The sequence below is a fragment of the Eriocheir sinensis genome, chromosome 64, assembly GCF_024679095.1.
Source record: "Eriocheir sinensis breed Jianghai 21 chromosome 64, ASM2467909v1, whole genome shotgun sequence".
NCBI classification, from domain to species: domain Eukaryota; kingdom Metazoa; phylum Arthropoda; class Malacostraca; order Decapoda; family Varunidae; genus Eriocheir; species Eriocheir sinensis.
The window spans coordinates 5,892,383-5,909,064 of record NC_066572.1 but is presented as its reverse complement, the minus strand read 5'-3'; the positions used below and the strand labels follow the sequence as shown (position 1 = coordinate 5,909,064).

Sequence of the window (16,682 nt, the reverse complement as noted above, 5' to 3'; positions counted from 1 at the left end):
GTTAACATTACAGTCTGGCATGTACACAAGTATATCCTAAGGCACCTGATAGACATAGGTCACACTGGTTACAGATTACACTTATATCTATAGCCATTCTAACGCTACAGTAACCTTAACATGCACTTTACACAAGATACATGGGCTTACCAATGTGGACTAAGCCACCATGGTAAGGTATGGTCTGGAGTTAAAGGATGACTAACAACAAAATCACTGTGTGATATTTCATTACATACTATTCTACATACTATTCTGCTTGTTCTAGTGACTTAGAAATCTGAATCTGAAATTTCTATGGCAACTTTTTCTTTGAGAATTGAAGACTATTCTACTTGCTTTAGCAAGATGTGAGACACGCATGGAAGATCAAACTAAACTGCTTCAACAACTAATGGCAACGCAGAAGGATATGCTACACCAGCTGTTGACAATGCAGTCGGTATCATCATCATCACAGGAATATGACTTTACTGCTGTTGATGATGTACTACCAATTGAAACACTTCAGGGATTTGATGCTCTTGAAGGAAGACTGACATCTGATCAAGAATTTAAAGAGCTTATGGTAAGTAAAATTAATAATTTTATTAACACTTTATTTGAATGATGTTACGTGTAGCGATCCATGCTATTTTTATGATATTTACTTGTGTCTGTCTGTGTGTATGTATGTCCTACAACTATATCATTGTGTGTCCAGTATCTTGTTTCCGTCTATTTATGTCTCAACTTGTGTCTTGTTGTGCCCCTTTAGCCCTACGGCATCATGTCAACAACACGTGTCCTGCAGCTGCTCCGTCCATCCCAGACTCCTCCCTCACCCGTTCATAGAAAAATGTTTGTTTGTTTTGCTTTTTTCCTTAACTCCTCCCATACCCTTCTCCTGAGCCACTCACAGAAAACTATCCATGTTTGGGTGTGACCTACAATGACCTCCATACACTGCCCATACCCTGCTATCGTGTCCACTCACTTCTCCGCCCACTAATTGTGACCAATCCCTGCCCTAAATTATGTGTAAAATAAGGTTTTGTTCCACCCCTTTGTGTTTCTTTCCTCCTCTTTGAATTGTATAAAAGTCCTTCTCTTGCCTTCACTTCACTTCAGCATTCCAGGTGCCTTGGTCCTCCTTCCCCTACCGCTCCTCTCTAGTCTTGTGTAAGTACAACATAATGTGAATTTCCCGTAACTTAGTGTGTGTGTGTCTGGGTTAGGTGTTATGTTGTAGGATTTATTTGTGTCTTCATATTTGTGATTTTATTTATTTACCGTACTTTACTGTTGTGCTTATTTTATCTTAAAGTAGTAACTGGACTTATCTTTTGGAACTTGTAAATATTTCACTTTCATTTTTGTTGTATTAATATAATTTCTTTTGTTATTAAATTAAGAAACCATTTCAAGTTTTCCTTTTTTCCTTTCTTGTCCCTTGTTTTAAGTTTACTTAAGTGATCCCTTTATTTATTTTTTGATTGTGTTTATGCATCTAGAGGCCCCTTGGTAATGATTACCAAAGGTTGTGTAACAATGAATGATAACAAAATAAACTGGAATAATGTTTTACATATTTTAGCCTAACTGTGTGAAAGACGCAGTCAGGTTCTTTTAGTTTGAGTTTGCAAAACTAGTTGATCACACTCTAGTCGTAGTTAAATCAAGCGAACTGTATGTTGGGAAAATACTTCAAATGCATGATAAAAAATAACAAAGAACATATTATTATCTAAGTTGTATGTTTTAGGTACAACGGCTGAAGGTTTTGGGAGGAACTACATTGAGAGTTGCAGTAAAGTCAATTTTGGATACTGTCATGTCAAATCGACTGCAACAGAAATTCAATTGGGAGGGCAAGAAGTGTTGGAAAACAAAGGAGAATTTCACCAAGATAGGATTCAAGTCAACAAAGCTTTGTCAACTGGTGTGTGGTGAGTACAATTTCAAGTATATATGAATCACGTAATTAGAACAGTCCAATTAAGAAATGCTAAATAATACTTGATGTTGGTATTAGAAGACTGCTATGTTGGTTATCATAAACATTGAATATATTGTTTTCTTCCCATAAACAATTCAAAGAAACTATCCTCCAGGTGAATAAAGAAAAATTGGAAGCTCTTCTGCTGTGGCCACCTCTTTGTTAGACGTTCCTGAATGGAGTGAGGCATCAGAGAGATAGTTTGATAAATCTTATACTTTCTTTCAAGCAGAGGAAAAATATTTATTGTACTTGAGTTCGAGAGTAAGTCATGAGTAGAAATTATTCATAATGTTCCTGCATGCTTCCTCCGTCCTACATGGTGGAACACCGTTCCCTTGCCGTATGGCAGCTGTGCCCACTGGCCAGTGGTTAGGCACCTGGGGGTTATTGGCTTCCCACCCACCCGTAGCTACGCCACTGTAACCTTCCCTATTTAAGTAACACCTGACTGGGATGACAGGGTGACTAATGAGGAGGTGATGAGAAGGTCTAGAGTAGGGGAACAGCAGCCTTTCAGTGGCCATTAGATTTTACAGAATTAATAATGTATAGTAATATATTTACATCACATTATTTTTTGACAGGAGTGCTGCTCATGAAGCCACAATTTTCTACAGATGAGAAGGAGATTGGTCAAACAATTATGAAATATCTCCGTTGTTCCAGCGATCGTTGTGGAGGTAGAGCACAAAGGTTGAAATCCCAGTCCAATGATTCAGCACATTCATCACAATATGGTGTTTTGTCAGACATAGATAGCTAGATCTTAATTAGGTGATTGATCACAATAGCCATGTCAGAGTATGGCTTAAGTATTTGTATACGGTTCTTTTTTACTGGGAAAGTAATGGAAGGAATTTCATCTCATGCATTACAAAAGATTCTCCAAGGAAAAGATTACTGGATTTGTTATTTTCAGTTTCTGTTTGAATCCCCTTAACTTCTTGCAATGTTTCATGCATTTAATACTGTATTCATCATCATCATTATTATTATTATTATTATTATTATTATTATTATTATTATCATTATTATTGTTCATTAGTTTTTTTTTTTTTCAGTTCAGTTTTTACTTCCCTAATATTGGAGTTGAAGAGTTAGTTAATTTATTTTTGAATATTCTGTTTCCTGTTTTATTTATTTTTCCCAGATAATGGTGATTTTTGTTGGCAAAATGAAGAAATAGTTGAGGAAAGGTACCATACATAATGCTATCCTGCATGAGTTGAAGGAGATTTTTTTTTCAGGAGTACAGTGTGTCAAGGGACCATATTGGCTATCCAGCGGCGACTCGAAGACAAGTAGTTTGGACTTAACTCGGTTCCTCTTTTCTATTTCGGGAAAAAATAATACTGGCTGTCGTTTGGAACCAAATGTCCAAACGTGGTACCTGCTGATAGAAAAAAAATGTATTTACCCTTTGCTGGTAAGGTTTTAAGGTTTGCATCTGTGTGTGGTGTGTGTGACCACTGAGGGCGACATCGCAGTCTCCTCTCTGGCCAGCCCAGAAAAAACAAAACAATAAGAGGTTTTGTATTTTTTGCCCAGGGCTTTATTTTGCTCTCCAGCAGAGTCAGAATGATTTAACTTGCTGTTAAATAATTGTTAGCTTAAGAACCTATAGCTATTTTGACTTCTGGTCTTAAGATAAGTGATTTACAGACGCCCTCTCCAGCGAGAGGGCGTCTGTAAATCACTTATCTTAAGACCAGAAATCAAAATAGCTACTAACAATTATTTAACAGCAAGTTAAATCATTCTTAAGCTGCTGGAGAGCAAAATAAAGCCCTGGGCAAAAAAATACAAAACCTCCAAGCTAGTATTTTGTCTGTTTGGGCCGCTCAGGAGACTGCGGCCCGCTAACTAACTAATTAGCTAACACATCGTCCGTATGTATAATATGCCCTTAACTACAATATGGAGGCGTAATATCGTATTTTCGAGGTGCGGAGTGATTTTCAATAATTACCTTGCGTGGTTTCCGTAAGTTGTAAAAAAAACCCGGAATGTATGAAATTTCCCTACATCTTAGTAATTGTAAGGAATTTCCCTACATCTAGGGTATTTTTCAACCCCTCATAACTCAAAAACTATGCATTTGCAACGCATTTCATGTTTACCACCGCATTCCCCGAAGTCTCAATGGCCCCCTAGCCAATTTTGGTTGCGAGGGGTGAGTATGGGCAAACACTAGAATAATACCCCCAAGTGTAGCCCGTCCACACCCTGGCCCTCCCCTCCTTCCTGTCCCAAGTGTAGCCCGTCCACACCCTGGCCCTCCCCTCCTTCCTGTCCCAAGTGTAGCCCGTCCACACCCTGGCCCTCCACCACCCGCACACTCACCCTGGGGGCCTGCACGCCGAGGGGCTCCTCCTCCTCCACGAGAAACACTGCCAGGGCACTTCAGGGCACGCGGCGGACCTCGACCTTGATCTTAATGTCACAGGGGACTTGTTTGCTTCCTCCTCCTCTTCTTCTTCTCCTTCCTTTATAGCTTCTTGGCTCCTTCTTGATTGTTTCACTTTTCTGTCTCCCTATATTCAGACTTTCCTATTTTATCCTTTCCGATTGACCTATTTTCCCATTTTTTTATTTTATTTCCCTGTTTCCTAGCCAGTGGGAGGAGAGTTTCTCACCTGCCCAGCATTAATGGCACTCCTTTAGCTAGAGTTCCTACATACAAGTACTTAGGCGCCCCTGTCAGCTTCCAGAAATCTGTGCAGAGCGTCACTCATGTTCAGAACATCTGCCTTCCTAGGTTAGCTCCTCTTAAGGTTTTGGCTAACAGGGGCCTTGGAGTCGGCATCCCTGTCCTCAGGATGTTTTACCTTTCTGTCGTCAGGTCCCTCATTGATTATGCTGCCCCTGTTTTGGTACAGTTTAGTGCGGCACAACTTCACCCCTTGGAACTTATTCAAAATGAGGCCATGCGCCTCATTCTGGGGTGCCCCAGAACTGCAAAACTTGAGGTCATGAGGGCAGAACTGAATCTGCCTCGTGTTGTGGACAGAATCTGGGAAATTACTTGTCGCACCGTCAGCCGCCTGCTTCGTGCTGGTGCAGTGCCCCTTCACCAGGCACTGGTAACTCTGCACCGTGACTCCAGGGCTCCTGTTACCTCCTACCTTAGGAAAATTTATCTCATGTTAGCAGAGACGGGTGTGTTAGAAGCGTGCTTAGGCCTAGTTTACTCCCCGGCCCAACCTGCCTGGCCTCCCTATCGTGTCAGTGTAGACGTTGAACAACTACCTTTCCCTAAACGTGATTGGCTTCCCCATGTCCTCCAGGATCACTTCATGGTCAAACTGTCCAAGTACCCCCGTGTTCGGGCTGTCCATGTGTACTGTGATGGCTCCGTAGATGGCAGCAGGTCGGGCTGTGGCGTGTTTATCCGGGATTACGCTTCCCCCACCCAGTACACTGACATTGAGGTTACCAGGCGGCTGCCGGGGTACCTGTCCTCGACCCGGGCTGAGCTGTATGCCATCCTTGAGGCTCTCCACACTGTAGCAGCTTTGCACGAAAATGTCTACTTGTTTGTCGATAGCCAGGCTGCATTGCATGAACTTGTGTCCTCCTCCCCTGCCGACTGTGATCTTGTAGCTAAGTGCCTGACTGCCGTCCGTGCCCTTGAGGCCGCAGGTGCCACGGTCCACTTCACCTGGGTGCACTCTCTCATGTGGGCATCCAGCTCAATGAGAAGGCAGACTGCCTTGCTCGACGAGCCCTTCAGGATGACACAGTGGACCCTGGCACTGACTATACGCTTAGCTATGTTAAGAATAGACTTAGGCATTATTCACGTGATAGCATTGCTACCCAACTCAGACACTGCTGTGACAATGGCAGCGCCAGCAGCCTCCACTGTGTTAGTGTCTCCCAGCGCTGTGTTTACCCCTATGGGCGACACAGTGCCCCTCAGGATGTGGTAGCCATGCGCCTTAGGCTAGGCTATAGGTACTACTGGGAGGTTAGTAACTCCCCTGGTGTCTGCTGCACGCTCTGTGCCAGGCCGAGGGGCCACACACTGCATCACTATGTCATGGAATGCCCTCTCATTGCTAAGTTTAAGCCACGGGACTGCCTTGACCTGCCCCAGACAATTTGTTGGCTCCTGAACCATGATGTCCTCCCTGCTATCCTCAAGGAACACCCTCAGTTTGCACCAAGGTGGTGATGCCGTGTGTGGCAGCCTGAACTACTGCCGTGCTATACAAGGCTGTGATCTCTGCAGTATTTTACTTTAAGGACTAGTATTTACTCTATCTCTGTATTCATTCCCATCTAGTGCTTGGGCAATGTTCTCCGTCCCCACATTTTATTGTCTTATTGTCCAGGGGGAGGTACTGCCCCCTCCCTTGTTGTGCTTTCCTTCCTACCATTGTATCTTTTTAGTTTCATGGTGCTCCCTACACATGTATTAATAGTTGTATAATCACACTCTGTCCTGCCTGGGGGTTGGGATGGCATGTTCCTCCCTTCTCCCTTGTTGTTTACCTGCAACAATAAACTATCAATCAATCAATCAATCAGGTTTTCCTATTTTCCCTATTTTTTCTTCTTTTCTTTCTAATTGGAGACTTTTTATGCCCTAAGTTGCTGTCTTTTTATGCATTTTATTTATGGTCTTTTATTTCTTGTATTTTCTTTTCCTTACGCTTAGTTTTATCCTTGGAGGAATAATACATGGAGTGGCCCTCAGCGGGTCGCTCTCTTGGAGGAAGATTCTTCCTCCTCTTGAGCAGGCATTGCCTAACTTTGTAATAACTACCGATGAAGTCCTTAAAGCTCTCCAGTCCCTTAAAACAAATACAAGCCCCGGACCTGACAACGTATATCCTATACTGCTTAACCCTAGAATGGAAACCGTTTGCCGTTTGGCACAAAAATTAAGGTGTTTTTGAAACTCGCGCTCACTGTGGTTAACCTTGGCCGGATTTTTCACCTCATTCACGAGCATGTATTAGTGCGTCGGGTGCCCTGTTGAGGAGAGGGTATCACAGTCCTCTGCTCCTTCTCACTTCTCTGGTATGAGTGCCCCGTGTGCCATTCGGCACAGCGTTTCCAGTAACGTTATTTTTGTTGTCAAATAAAGTTTTGGAAGTGACCATTTTGACCCAGGTGTGACGACATGTAGGAATTTTTTTGGGGGGTGAGTATACATTAGCCTTTGTACTTCACAAAGACACTATATACAGAAGTTCTTTTTTATTCGGTGATGCGTGATAACGTCCATGTTACGAGACAGATCGTTCAGTGAGTATGACTTGGCAGCATTTCTTTGGTGTGAGGACGTGCTTTCATCACGTTGCAAGCAGGAGAATCGCCATTTTCCTTTGTCATTCGGTACATGGTTTCCTGGCGCCGTATGTTCAACCGGTCGTATCTCACCATTTGGTCCTAATTCCTCCATTGTGGTCGCAAGTGCTGCTCCGTACGTGCGATGTTCAAAGACTACATATACATTTGAATACATATACATATACATTTGAATATATATACATATACATTTGAAAAGAGACTTGACCGCCACTGGCAGCATCAAGAAGTGTTTTTTTAACTATGAAGCAAAGTTGTCTGTTTCGCCACAGATGTCCATACCATAGTTTTTTTGAGCTGTTACTGAAGATCTGGATATAGAGGCCCTTGGGCCTGCGTCCAGCACTCACCTAAGTATACCTAAGTAAGTAAGTAAAAGAAAGACAGGGAAGCTGAACGAAACTCTGTGAGCAGCTGGCGTCGGCTCGCTAGATGGCCTTGGTGTAATACCGACACCCAGGACCAGGACCAAGACCCCAAGACATGAAAACATTGAGGCAGAGAATGAGTATCAGAATACATGGTCAGAGTATGTAAGGTAGGGATGGGCAAGTACCGTTAATTTGAGTACCGGTAGTACCGGTACAGAAAACTCAGGTACCGTTAGTACCGGTACCGGTACCGGTACCCGAAGTTTTTTTTTTTTTTTTTTTTTTTTTCCTAATGACTTCTGATGGAATTCCCAAATAAATTTCCTGTAAAGAAAACTCTCTCTCTCTCTCCTTCAACTTAATATCAACTAGAGTAGAAATGCAACGTTTAGGAGCCTTCTGATTAATGTCAAATCACTTAGGTTTAAGGACAGACCACCTAGTCTGGACCATGGGGTCTGTGTGGTCTGATTTTCTAGGTAAATCTATGTAAATCTCTCTCTCTCTCTCTCTCTCTCTCTCTCTCTCTCTCTCTCTCTCTCTGAATGAAGTAAATATTTATTTTTTCGATAAAAAAATAGCATGTATAGTTATTATGGGTGTACTCGATCATAGTCTAATAACAATAAAAATATTTATTAGCAACCTAAAAAAGAAAAAGAATCGGACATAAAGAATTATCCAGTAACTCCAATAAATAAATCAAATAATAAAATAATGGAAACGGGAGCTGTGATGGAAACGGAAAGCAGGACAAAATGGTGGGAACTAGGGGAGACGGTCAGCGGGGCAGTGACTCAGCGTCTACACACAGGGCCCATCCCACATGGAGGCGGGCGAGCGCCGAGCGTCACTAAGATCCAAACGGTACCGGTACTAGCGGCAATGTGCAGTGCCGAGTGATCATTAAGCTTCCCGGAACCCAAGTGATCATGAGGCTTCGCGGTACCAGTACCGATACCAGGTGCCAGCGAGTGATCATTAAGCTTCCCGGAACCCAAGTGATCATGATGCTTCACGGTACCAGTACCGATACCAGTTATCGATACCAGGTACCGGCGAGTGATCATTAAGCTTCCCGGAACCCAAGTGATCATGAGGCTTCGCGGTACCAGGTACCGGTACCGGGTACTGCGAGGAATCGATTCTTCGCGGTACCAGGTACCGGTACCTGGTATCGGTACTGGTACCGCGAAGCCTCATGATCACTTGGGTTACGGGAAGCTTAATGATCACTCGGCACTGCGCATTGCCGCTAGTACCGGTACCGTTTGGATCTTAGTGACGCTCGGCGCTCGCCCGCCTCCATGTGGTATGGGTGTTATGAGCGACAATTTAGTCTTGTATGGCTGAATCCTGTCCCTTGACCCTTAGTTCATCATCAGAATCTCTAAACAAATATATTTACCTTAAGTAATATTGTTAAAGTCACGCTACCCATATTATTTGGCAGATGATAATCCTGTGTGCGATAACGGTGCCTTATTAGACTTGGTAAATGAACTACTAATTTTACTCTCTGGTTTAAGTGATCAACAATTAATTCTACTTTGAGGTATAATTAACCAACATTATTAAGGAGTGCCCATGCCAGGCACGACATTAAGAATATTTTTCTGTTGACCAGCAGACTTACTATAGTCCAACCATTTCCAATAGTCTGTTGAGGCAGTGGCTTCTGCAGGTCCTTTCCTCCCTTCTGCTTTGCCACACAGTTCCAGTTACCTATTTCCTCCGTTTCCTGTCCCGTCTTTCACAAACTGGGCACCTGTAATGCACCACTACTTGATTTACATTTCTCAGCCCTGAGCATCTCTTTGTGGCACCACTTATCACCCCCTGTGCACAGGGCAGAGTTAGTAGCCATTTCTCTTCCACACCAACTACCTTCCTGTATAGATGATTTCTCAGTAATTACTTATTTGTTGTGCTGTATCAGCTGTTACGTGCTACATCAAGCTGTAATACTCAAACTGCAGGTTAATCCAATAAAAAAAAGTGAATGACTAAGTCATGTTATTATTCCCAAGCTCCATTGGCAATGGCGAGTACACATTATATAACTGAAGCATATTACACATTCATTGAACACAATTAAAACTAACTACCCTAATCAAATTAAATGTAACCTAACCTGATCTGACCTAATTAAACTAAATATAAGGTAACCTAACATAACCTGGCCTTTATGCCTGCTCCCAAAATGAAATAAATGGAAATAAATATGATATTAATTTGAAAAATATATCTGAGGAACAAAAAGAGGGAAAATGACAAGAATTGAACTATGAAACAAGAATTGTTGGCTTCAAGATGACCTCAACTGACTAAGAATGACAAGATCTACGCAATGTGACAGGTCAGAATTGAGTCTTGAAAATGATTTCTGATGATTAAGAATGACATGATCTACTGAATGACAACAATCGTCTGCTTTGAAAATGACCTCAGCTGAAATAATATTGCATGCATTTAACCTTTTTACATCCCTCTCCAACATCCTATTCCATTCAGTCACAACTGTTACCATAATCCCCTTTTCTCTCTTATATACATACATCACTCAAGTAGCATGTGCTCAATCATATCGTCAACCTCTTTCACACCTACATGAATGTCACACCTTGGGACTAACACCTTGCCACCATCTGGAAGAGGATGTCCTCCTCCCGGCACCACCACACTGCACTCAACCTCCCACCACTATCATTCCAACCTCCCACTGATGTGTTAGATCCCTGAACCCCTACCTACTGTTCTTTACAATGTGTTTATAATGTGTACATTTTTAGCTTAGCGGCTGGTAAGACCAAATACACTATATTATTACTATTAACACACACACACTTGACCAATAACCCCAGGCCACAACAGCCAGCCCAGCACAGTCACCAAAAAGATCAGACCTTTCACAGGACCCACCAACCACATGAAGCCTGGGGTGGAAAGTGAATAACAGATCATGCCGTCACAGTCACCATTTGTTCCAACAGATGAATATTTTCTGTTCTCTGTGCTACACACAGCCCTGTAACACCACCACAACAAACACTTGCACTCACACACACAGCAGAACTGAATCAGCACAGCACCTCAGGAGAAGTGGACCTTCATGTGCCTGACAATATCACACTTAGTCATGAAACGTTTCCCACAAACATCGCACTTGAACCCTTTATGACCAGAGTGTCTGAAGACGTGCCTGTCCAATATACTCTTCAGTTTGAACCTTTTCCCACAAACTTCACACTCATGACTTCTTGCATCAGTGTGTGTAACAAGGTGTAATTTGAGGGTACCCTTCCGACTGAAACATTTCCCACAAACTTCACACTTATAATTTTTTTCACCAGTGTGTGTAAGGGTGTGTTTCTTGAGGGTACCCTTCTCAGTGAAACATTTTCCACAGATTTCACACTCATGATTTCTTTCACCAGTGTGTGTAAGAGTGTGTAATTTGAGGTGACCCTTCAGACTGAAACATTTTCCACAAACTTCACACTCATGATTTCTTTCACCAGTGTGTGTAAGAGTGTGTAATTTGAGGTTACCCTTCTGACTGAAACATTTTCCACAAACTTCACACTCATGATTTCTTTCACCAGTGTGTGTAAGAGTGTGTAATTTGAGGTTACTCTTCTGACTGAAACATTTTCCACAAACTTCACACTCATGATTTCTTGCACCAGTGTGTGTAAGAGTGTGTAATTTGAGAGTATCCTTCCGACTGAAACATTTTCCACAAACTTCACACTCATGATTTCTTTCACCAGTGTGTGTAAGAGTGTGTAATTTGAGGGTACCCTTGTGACTGAAACATTTTCCACAAACTTCACACTCATGATTTCTTTCACCAGTGTGTGTAAGAGTGTGTAATTTGAGGTTACTCTTCTGACTGAAACATTTTCCACAAACTTCACACTCATGATTTCTTGCACCAGTGTGTGTAAGAGTGTGTAATTTGAGAGTATCCTTCCGACTGAAACATTTTCCACAAACTTCACACTCATGATTTCTTTCACCAGTGTGTGTAAGATTGTGTGTCTTGAGGGTATCCTTCAGACTGAAACATTTCCCACAAACTTCACACTCATGATTTCTTTCACCAGTGTGTGTAAGAGTGTGTAATTTGAGGTGACCCTTCCGACTGAAACATTTCCCACAAACTTCACACTCATGATTTCTTTCACCAGTGTGTGTAAGAGTGTGTAATTTGAGGTTACTCTTCTGATTGAAACATTTCCCACAAACTTCACACTCATGATTTCTTGCACCAGTGTGTGTAAGGGTGTGTTTGTTGAGGTGACCCTTCTGATTGAAACATTTCCCACAAACTTCACACTCATGATTTCTTGCACCAGTGTGTGTAAGGGTGTGTTTGTTGAGGTGACCCTTCTGACTGAAACATTTCCCACAAACTTCACACTCATGGTTTCTTGCACCAGTGTGTGTAAGGGTGTGATGTTTGGGGTTACTCCTATTACTAAACCTTTTGCCACACTCCCGACTTTCATGAGGTCTTACACCAGAGTGTGTGGGTGTATTTGTTGAGGTCATCCTTCCCTGCATGTCTTTTCTCACACTCTTGGCTTTGGTCAGTAAACTTGCTCTCATTCTCAGATCTTCTCACTCTTCTGAAATTCAAACTTCCCCCTTTGAGGATGAAGAGGCCAGCAGTTGTTGTTGTTGTTGGTGGTTGTGTTGGTGGTGTTTTTTATCACTCCTGAACCTCACACCAGTAGCAGTCTGCTCCTGCTGATCCCAGCCACTCCAGCTGCTGTCCTGCCTTGCAGCCTCCACTGCAACACTACTCTGGATGTGAGGAGTTGGCTGGCCTTGAGGAACCTCAGAGATGCTGGAGAAGGCGGCGAGGTTGCTTCAAAGCCACACTCAGTGACCAATTGAGCAGGCAAGGCGAGGGATGCACCAAGGAGTCCTGAAGTCAGCGGCAGCAGGGACGGAACAAGTACTGACCACAGCAACTGTCTCGATGCCTCACTTCAACACTAACACCAGTGGTGGACATTGGGACACAAAGTCATGTTCTGGAAAAAAAAAAAAAAAAAAAAAGAACATAAGAACATAAGAACGTAAGGAGTCTGCAAGAGGCCGGTTGGCCTATACAAGGCAGCTCCTGTACACTCAACCCCACCTTACCTCACCATCCATGGCTTTATCTAACCTCTTCTTGAATGTATCTATGGTATTGGCACCCACAACATGGCTCCCAAGCCTGTTCCATTCATCCACCACTCTATTGGTGAACCAATTCTTGCCTATGTCTTTGTTGAATCTGAATTTGTCTAACTTAAAACCATTGCCACGCGTCCTACCTGGCTCTTTCACTCTCAAAATTTTATTGACATCCCCTTTATTAAATCCCTTCATCCATTTATAAACTTCGATCAAGTCTCCTCACAACCTTCGCCTTTCTAGAGAGTGTAGATTTAACTGCTTCAGCCTGTCTTCATAAGGCAAGTTTCTCACCCCCTGAATCATCTTTGTCATCCTCCTCTGTACAGATTCTAACATCTTGATATCCATTCTATAATAGGGGGACCAGACAGGCTCGGGGCCGACCATTAGGCTCAGATGGATAGTTTACCGGCGCCATAAGCCACATAAAAAAAAAAAATAAATAAATAAATAAATAAAAAAAAAAAAAACTCCACGGGTTGGAACAAATAACCGCTTTTTCAGTGTTTTCAATACCTTGAGTTTCGCGACCCTCGAGTTTAGCGCTACACCTTCGGAACGAAGCGAGCACGAAACTGGAGAGGGTACTGTAGTCATAACATAAATACTGGCCTAAGGCAAAAACCTTCTCTTTCATCGTACTTTTATTTATCCTGAAATGTACACATTTCCATTTTTTGTGGCTAATAAATACCCATAGGAAGAGTGGTGGTTGGCCCAAGCCCGACGTGGTGCAGGCAAGTGTTTATACTGGCGCCGTCTATTCTTGGCTCATGCTGCGCCCGGAAGCTCATTCTTGATTTCCCTTTGACAGTTCCTTTAGAGTCCACGATGATGGGTGGTCTTCAGGACAGCATGTGGGTGGTCTTGGGCCACTCGGCGGTGACTGAAAAATCCCAGGTGGTAGCGGCGGATTTGAACCCAAATCATCCACGACGCAGTGAATACTGGACCGGCACGCTAACCACTCAGCCACCGCCTTGGATACCAACAGAAAAATGATGTATTTGTTATGGGTTGTCTTAAAATACCTATGTGTAAAGAAGGCGACGCAATGTCCCTCCCCCTTCCTCCACCAGCAGTGGGCAGCGGCTGTCAGTCATGGCAGGCCACAGAAATTTTAGGGCTGGGTTAGGTTAGGGTAGGACAACAACATGTCTTTGAACAAAAATAAAGTTGAATTAATAAGATATGGGGAAAATGGCCACCTCAAGATCACAGTACCAGGTGAAAGGTCAAGAAATTGCAGAGAAGACCTCCGTACATGACCTGGGGGTACTAGTTAGTAATGACTTTTCACCCACTGAGCACATTGACATCACAAGGACGGCCAGCAGGATGACAGGATGGATACTCTGCACCTTCAAGACGAGGGAACCCGAACACCTCCTCCCGCTCTGTAAGTCCCTGGTGTTGTCGAAAATGGAATACCTGTGCCATCTGTGGTCCCCACACAAAATGTACAATATCAAGCGACTGGAACAGACACAAAGGGTCTTCACAAGGAAGCTGAACTCAATGAAAAATCGGAGTTACTGGGACAGGCTCAAGACTCTGCAACTCTACTCCCTCCAAAGACGAAGAGATAGTACTACATAATTAACACTGAAGAAGCATGTGCCTAACCCATCACCACAAACTGAAGGAGGGATAACACGCCAGACACCCCCCCAATTTGGCCGCACCTGCCCCAGGACATCCATTGAAACAGTCAGTCAATGTCTTAGGTCCATACATGCTGCCAGCTTTACCAATGAGGGACCAAGACTATTCAAATGCCTGCCCAGGGAGATCAGGGACACCTCAAACTGCAGCATGGAGACCTTCAGGAGAAAATTTGACCTGTTTCTGCAGGGGATCCCTGATGAGCCCCCTGTCCTACACGCGACTACTCCAAGGGGGGCAGAGAGTAGCTCCCTCCCTGACCAGCTGAGGCACATTAGGGGCCGCTTTCACAGTCATTTTGTTTGTTTTTATCGTTACAAATGGCGGTGATTGCCGCTATAGTATTTCCACGTAAAACTGGCCTATGGGGTAGTGGCGGCTGCGGGGTGAGCCCAGCCCCGCACCTTACCACACACTCTCAACACCTCTCACCTCCTCTACCACTACCCCATAGGCCAGTTTCACGTGGAAAACTATGCGTTGATCACCGCCATTGGTAACGATCAAAACAAATAAAGTGAAAGCGGCCCTAGGAGTAGGGCAGTGTTGGGGCGGTGGACTCCCAAGTCGCCTAAAGTGAACATCACCTACACTGCAACAAGACAAGACCCATAACTTAAAATACAGTTAGTTCCGTATTGGAGAGTAAGATGTTGGTATTTTCCTGAGGTCAGGGTGGCAACCCTACACACACGTGGCCCATCCACACCCTGGCCCTCCGCTCCTTCCTGTCCCAAGTGTACCCGTCCACACCCTGGCCCTCCACTCCTTCCTGTCCCAAGTGTACCCGTCCACACCCTGGCCCTCCACTCCTTCCTGTCCCAAGTGTAGCCCGTCCACACCCTGGCCCTCCGCACCTTCCTGTCCCAAGTGTACCCGTCCACACCCTGGCCCTCCGCTCCTTCCTGTCCCAAGTGTAGCCCGTCCACACCCTGGCCCTCCCCTCCTTCCTGTCCCAAGTACAGCCCGTCCACACCCTGGCCCTCCCCTCCTTCCTGTCCCAAGTACAGCCCGTCCACCTGGCCCTCCTCCTTCCTGTCCCAAGTACAGCCCGTCCACACCCTGGCCCTCCCCTCCTTCCTGTCCCAAGTACAGCCCATCCACACCCTGGCCCTCCCCTTCTTCCTGTCCCAAGTGTAGCCCGTCCACACCCTGGCCCTCCCCTCCTTCCTGTCCCAAGTGTACCCGTCCACACCCTGGCCCTCCCCTCCTTCCTGTCCCAAGTGTACCCGTCCACACCCTGGCCCTCCCCTCCTTCCTGTCCCAAGTACAGCGTGTCCACACCCTGGCCCTCCCCTCATTCCTGTCCCAATTACAGCCCGTCCACACCCTGGCCCTCCGCTCCCCAGCAAACATGGGCTTATTGGGCCAGCATCGGCTACTGTCGGGGTTGTGTCGGCGGCGGCGGCTGAGTGACTGTTGCAGCAAACCGCTTCGTTAGCGGTGTCGGCCTTACATCAGTAAATGTTAATTGAACCAATTAATACTAAAACCAAATTGGCCCAATACAGTTTGCCTCATATTTCCCTCAGTCATGAGCTAATGTATAACACTGCATTCATGCAAACATACAAAAAAATGGATTATCCGTTTTCTGATCGGGATTACAGGCAGCGAACGTTCAAGATCAAGATCAAGTTCAACTTTTCCCGCTTAAATATTGTTTACGTTGTAAAACGGCTCATCCAAGAAGCCGTCCCGTCATCGTTGAACAATTTACCACTCTACACACAAGTGGTGAGTTATCTTTGATAGATCTTTGAAAGATGAAGTCTTCAAAGTGGACATTAGCCCAAAAAGCTAAGAGAAAATGTTGTCAGTATCCATATACAAGCCAACCCAAACACGCCCAACGATCTATCCCTCGTCAATGTGTCAATCTTGCACACACTACTACTGACTCTGGGTGATGGTGACGATGATGTGATATTGTCATGTGAAGGGAAGCAGGATGTAGATTGTGGAGCTCAGCAGGTGTTAAATACAGATGATCACAAAAGAAAGCAAACTGAAATTTGTTCTTCACTTAGTAATGAAGTAAAAGTATTTGATAGTGACTGTGAAATCACAATTCATACAAAAGTACCTCCAGTTGTGTCAGAAAATGCACAAAGCCAGCTGCTACAATGGGCTGTTGATAATCAAATAAC

At 44.2% G+C, this 16,682-nt stretch overlaps 1 protein-coding gene across 1 annotated transcript in view; it reads right to left on the bottom strand.

The window, feature by feature from the left end:
• Positions 1-4,435, bottom strand: part of LOC126987341 (uncharacterized) — a 108,910-nt gene extending 104,475 nt beyond the window's left edge. Inside the window, exon 1 of the mRNA XM_050844311.1 lies at positions 4,325-4,435. The gene's annotated coding sequence lies outside the window, so the exon portion shown is untranslated. The remainder of the gene's footprint in view (positions 1-4,324) is intronic.
• Between the last annotated feature and the right edge of the window lie 12,247 nt (positions 4,436-16,682).